This window comes from Oncorhynchus clarkii, chromosome 7 (genome assembly GCF_045791955.1).
Source record: "Oncorhynchus clarkii lewisi isolate Uvic-CL-2024 chromosome 7, UVic_Ocla_1.0, whole genome shotgun sequence".
NCBI lineage: Eukaryota > Metazoa > Chordata > Actinopteri > Salmoniformes > Salmonidae > Oncorhynchus > Oncorhynchus clarkii.
Window position 1 is genome coordinate 73,520,417 of NC_092153.1, and position 5,717 is coordinate 73,526,133.

Genomic DNA, 5,717 nt, shown 5'->3' on the forward strand with positions numbered 1-5,717 from the left:
GCAGCGTTTCAGTTCTTGACACAAACCAGTGTGCTGGCCCATGTTGACTCTAATGCTTGTTGGGTGGATGTCCTTTGGGTGGTGGACCATTCTTGATATACACAGAAAACCCAGCAGCGTTTCAGTTCTTGACACAAACCAGTGTGCCTGGCACCTACTACCATACCCCGCACTTCAGTATTTTGTATTGCCTGTTCATCCTCTGAATGGCACACATACACAATCCATGTCTCAATTGTCTCAATGCTTCAAAATCCTTCATTAACCTGTCTCCTCCCCTTCATCTACACAGATTAGGGTTCCAAAGGTTCGGAAACTTTCCGGTAAATTTCCAGATTTTTCCGGAAATTTTCCATGGGAAGTTAAGCCCTGTAATTTTTCTTAAATTCATCAAAAAGCTTATAGCAGTGAACCTTATTTGCAGGAAAAAACATTTTGGAACCCTTTTTTCTAAGAGTGTACATGATTCCAACAGGTATGTAATGAATGACTGTAACTCTCTTGAACAACAAGGGGTCCTGGCCTACCTTCATTGGGGAAGAAGGCACCCCAACTTTCTTTTCATTTAGTAACATTGCATCATTAAAAAAGGATTTAGAACCAACTTTGGGAAAGGCTTTCGACTCTGTCAACCACCACATTCTTAACAACAGACTTAATAGCCTTGGCTTCTCAAATGACTGCCTCGCCTGGTTCACCAACTACTTCTCAGATAGAGTTCAGTGTGTCAAATTGGAGGGCCTGTTGTCTGGACCTCTGGTAGTCTCTATGGGGGTGCCACAGGGTTCAATTCTCAGGCCGACTCTTTTCTCTGTATATATCAATGACATTGTTCTTGCTGCTGGTGATTCTCTGATCCACCTCTACGCAGATGACACCATTCTGTATACATCTGGCCCTTCTTTGGACACTGTGCTAACAAACCTCCAAACGAGCTTCAATGCCATACAACACTCCTTCTGTGGCCTCCAACTGCTTTTAAATGCTAGTAAAACTAAGTGCATGCTCTTCAACCGATTGCTGCCCACACCCTCCTGCCCGACTAGCATCACTACTCTGGACGGTTCTGACTTAGAATATGTGGACAACTACAAATATCTAGGTGTCTGGTTAGACTGTAAACTCTCCTTCCAAACTCACATTAAACATCTCAAATCCCAAATTAAATCTAGAATCGGCTTCCTATTTCGCAGCAAAGCCTCCTTCACTCATGCTGCCAAACATACCCTCGTGAAACTGACTATCCTACCGATCCTCGACTTCGGCAATTGCATTTACAAAATAGCCTCCAACACTCAGCAAATTGGATGGAGTCTATCACAGTGCCATCCGTTTTGTCACCAAAGCCCCATATACTACCCACCACTGCGACCTGTATGCTCTCGTTGGCTGGCCCTCACTACATATTCGTCGCCAAACCCACTGGCTCCAGGTCATCTATAAGTCTATGCTAGGTAAAGCCCTGCCTTATCTCAGCTCACTGGTCACCATAGCAACACCCACCCATAGCACGTGCTCCAGCAGGTATATTTCCCTGGTCATCCCCAAAGCCAACACTTACTTTGGCCGCCTTTCCTTCCAGTTATCTGCTGCCAATGACTGGAACGAATTGCAAAAAGCACTGCAGCAGGAGTCTTATATCTCCCTCTAACTTTAAGCATCAGCTGTCAGAGCAGCTTACCGATCACTGTACCTGTACACAGCCAATCTGTAAATAGCACATCCCCATATTGTTACTTATCCTCTTGCTCTTTTGCACCCCAGTATCTCTACTTGCACATCATAATCTGCACATCTATCACTCCAGTGTTAATGCTAAATTGAAATTATTTCACCTCTATGGCCTATTTATTGCCTTGCCTCCCTACTCTTCTACATTTGCACACACTGTACATAGATTTTTATATTGTGTTATTCACTGTACATTTGTTTATGTGTAACTCTGTGTTGTTGTTTTTGTCACACTGCTTTGCTTTATCTTGGCCAGGTCGCAGTTGTAAATGAGAACCAGGCCTACCTGATTAAATAAAGGGGAAATAAAATAATATATATATACAGTGCCTTGCGAAAGTATTCGGCCCCCTTGAACTTTGCGACCTTTTGCCACATTTCAGGCTTCAAACATAAAGATATAAAACTGTATTTTTTGGTGAAGAATCAACAACAAGTGGGACACAATCATGAAGTGGAACGACATTTATTGGATATTTCAAACTTTTTTAACAAATCAAAAACTGAAAAATTGGGCGTGCAAAATTATTCAGCCCCTTTACTTTCAGTGCAGCAAACTCTCTCCAGAAGTTCAGTGAGGATCTCTGAATGATCCAATGTTGACCTAAATGACTAATGATGATAAATACAATCCACCTGTGTGTAATCAAGTCTCCGTATAAATGCACCTGCACTGTGATAGTCTCAGAGGTCCGTTAAAAGCGCAGAGAGCATCATGAAGAACAAGGAACACACCAGGCAGGTCCGAGATACTGTTGTGAAGAAGTTTAAAGCCGGATTTGGATACAAAAAGATTTCCCAAGCTTTAAACATCCCAAGGAGCACTGTGCAAGCGATAATATTAAAATGGAAGGAGTATCAGACCACTGCAAATCTACCAAGACCTGGCCGTCCCTCTAAACTTTCAGCTCATACAAGGAGAAGACTGATCAGAGATGCAGCCAAGAGGCCCATGATCACTCTGGATGAACTGCAGAGATCTACAGCTGAGGTGGGAGACTCTGTCCATAGGACAACAATCAGTCGTATATTGCACAAATCTGGCCTTTATGGAAGAGTGGCAAGAAGAAAGCCATTTCTTAAAGATATCCATAAAAAGTGTTGTTTAAAGTTTGCCACAAGCCACCTGGGAGACACACCAAACATGTGGAAGAAGGTGCTCTGGTCAGATGAAACCAAAATGGAACTTTTTGGCAACAATGCAAAACGTTATGTTTGGCGTAAAAGCAACACAGCTCATCACCCTGAACACACCATGCACACTGTCAAACATGGTGGTGGCAGCATCATGGTTTGGGCCTGCTTGTCTTCAGCAGGGACAGGGAAGATGGTTAAAATTGATGGGAAGATGGATGGAGCCAAATACAGGACCATTCTGGAAGAAAACCTGATGGAGTCTGCAAAAGACCTGAGACTGGGACGGAGATTTGTCTTCCAACAAGACAATGATCCAAAACATAAAGCAAAATCTACAATGGAATGGTTCAAAAATAAACATATCCAGGTGTTAGAATGGCCAAGTCAAAGTCCAGACCTGAATCCAATCGAGAATCTGTGGAAAGAACTGAAAACTGCTGTTCACAAATGCTCTCCATCCAACCTCACTGAGCTCGAGCTGTTTTGCAAGGAGGAATGGGAAAAAAATTCAGTCTCTCGATGTGCAAAACTGATAGAGACATACCCCAAGCGACTTACAGCTGTAATCGCAGCAAAAGGTGGCGCTACAAAGTATTAACTTAAGGGGGCTGAATAATTTTGCACGCCCAATTTTTAGGTTTTGATTTGTTAAAAAAGTTTGAAATATCCAATAAATGTCGTTCCACTTCATGATTGTGTCCCACTTGTTGTTGATTCTTCACAAAAAAATAGTTTTATATATTTATGTTTGAAGCCTGAAATGTGGCAAAAGGTCGCAAAGTTCAAGGGGGCCGAATACTTTCGCAAGGCACTGTATATATATCTAATATCAATCAATTACGGTATCAAAGGCTTTCACTAGAATTTAGCTTACCGTTCAACTGGGCTAATGGACTCCCTGTAGTTGTTATCCATCCAGGCAATCCTGGCTCCAACCATCTGGAGCAGGTGATCGCACTCAGTTCGATCCAGACGAAAGTAACTTCGAAATCCTCTCGAAATAGTTGAAGCACTTGAATGAGACGGTGGATCTCCCCTGCATGCTTTCGGGACTTCAACCATCTCTGGACCCACACAGACCTGCGCTTTTGGCGGGGCTGGTCCCAGTCCAACAACAAAACCACCTTCCTCAACGTTAGTCTCATTGTTGAAAGAGACTACCCTTTGCTATCTTGGGTATTTATTATTGCATTTCACTCCAAAACTGCATTTTGGGGGGAAATTATATTATAGGCTCTGACAATAAAATTGTAGATGTCATGTCATCGAATAAATAATATGTATGCTACTTGGCAAATAAATTAATAAAATATGTAAAGAAAGTATGCAATCAAACTGTTTTTATGTAATCCCACATTTTTTTTACTGCATATGTGTGCAACAAAAATTTTACATTCACATTTTGCTACTTTCTGTCAAGTCTACGCATACAATTTGAACACACTGCAACTGCCTCTGCAACGCAATGCTGCAAGGCAAACACAGCGTTCCATTGGAAAATAATGTGTCACAGTCGGTGTGTTTGAAGCGTTAATGTATTTCTGGTGTACCAAGACGCAAAACACGGTGTGTTCGACGCTCATTCTCCTTAATTGAGGGGGGTGGGTGATGATGATATGTGATTTACTAGTGAACATTTGAAGTTATAAATCATTAATTTAAACAATAATGAAAAGAGAGTATGTGGTTTAATTTACTGTTTAAAGCTCATTTTATGGTTGGGACACTGGGAGTGGGAACGTGATGTACACTTGCTTTCCAGCAGACGGTGCTATGAGCCAAAACATTGGGTGTGAGTTATGCTTTCTTATTGCAATGGATTATATCGGCCATATATCAAATAAATAATGTAACCTAAAAAAGTACAGATCCAGAGAATTTATGTTTATGGTCTAAGACTTTAAAAAAAATCCTTATACTGAGTAATACATACATGTGTAAACAGATGTAGTATATAGAACGATGCAAATACATATTTTTTTTTTTTTTTTGTGCTCTCCCCATCAATAATATTGCATGTGGCTATCGAGTATTTTCCCTTGCTATCCAGAATCCTTGGGACGTCCCTACCCTCCATTGAAGTTGACATTTAAAAAGATTACGATTAGGGTTAGGTAAGGGTTAAGGTTAGGGTTTAGTGTAGGGACATCCCAATCATACTGCATTGCATTAACAATGTTGGTCTAGTAAACCCAGAAAGGGTTCCCATGGGAAAGCGGCAATGTCCAAATCGGCTATATCATAAAAATAGATTATATCTAAAATTAGCTTTTTGGTCTTAATTTTAGGTTAGGGTTAGGCATAAGGTTAGCAGTGTGGTTAGGGTTAGGTCATACATTATTATATTGATTGAGGCTTCTGTTCTTCTCTGGTTATGTTTAAAATAAGATTTTAAGAAGATACATTGTAGATTTAGGCGGTTTCGTCTAGAAGGGATACAGTTTTGTCAAAATTGACTTTACGTAGCGGGTTAGGAGAATTGGGTTAAGGTTAGGAAAAAGGTTAGGGTTAGCTAAATTGCCCTCCAAAAATCTACCTTTGACGACACAAACGGGATTACGTCTAGTCATGACCAAAATACCGGGGTTTAGGCCCCCCTGAAAGCCGCCGAATGTAATGTTTTAGCTGTCTGAAAATATTGCCTGTTGGTCCTCCAACAATTTTATGAATTCGTATTGTAACGATAATATTACATGCATTATCGATATAAATTTCAATGCTTCATCAGTTTCATGTTATAATGTAGTTGGATCACATATAAATACATTTCTTCAGAATAAGGTTTGAAACAAGTGTTAGTATTTATTTAGGAAAGCAAACAGACATCCCACTGATCTTTACGCACTCAC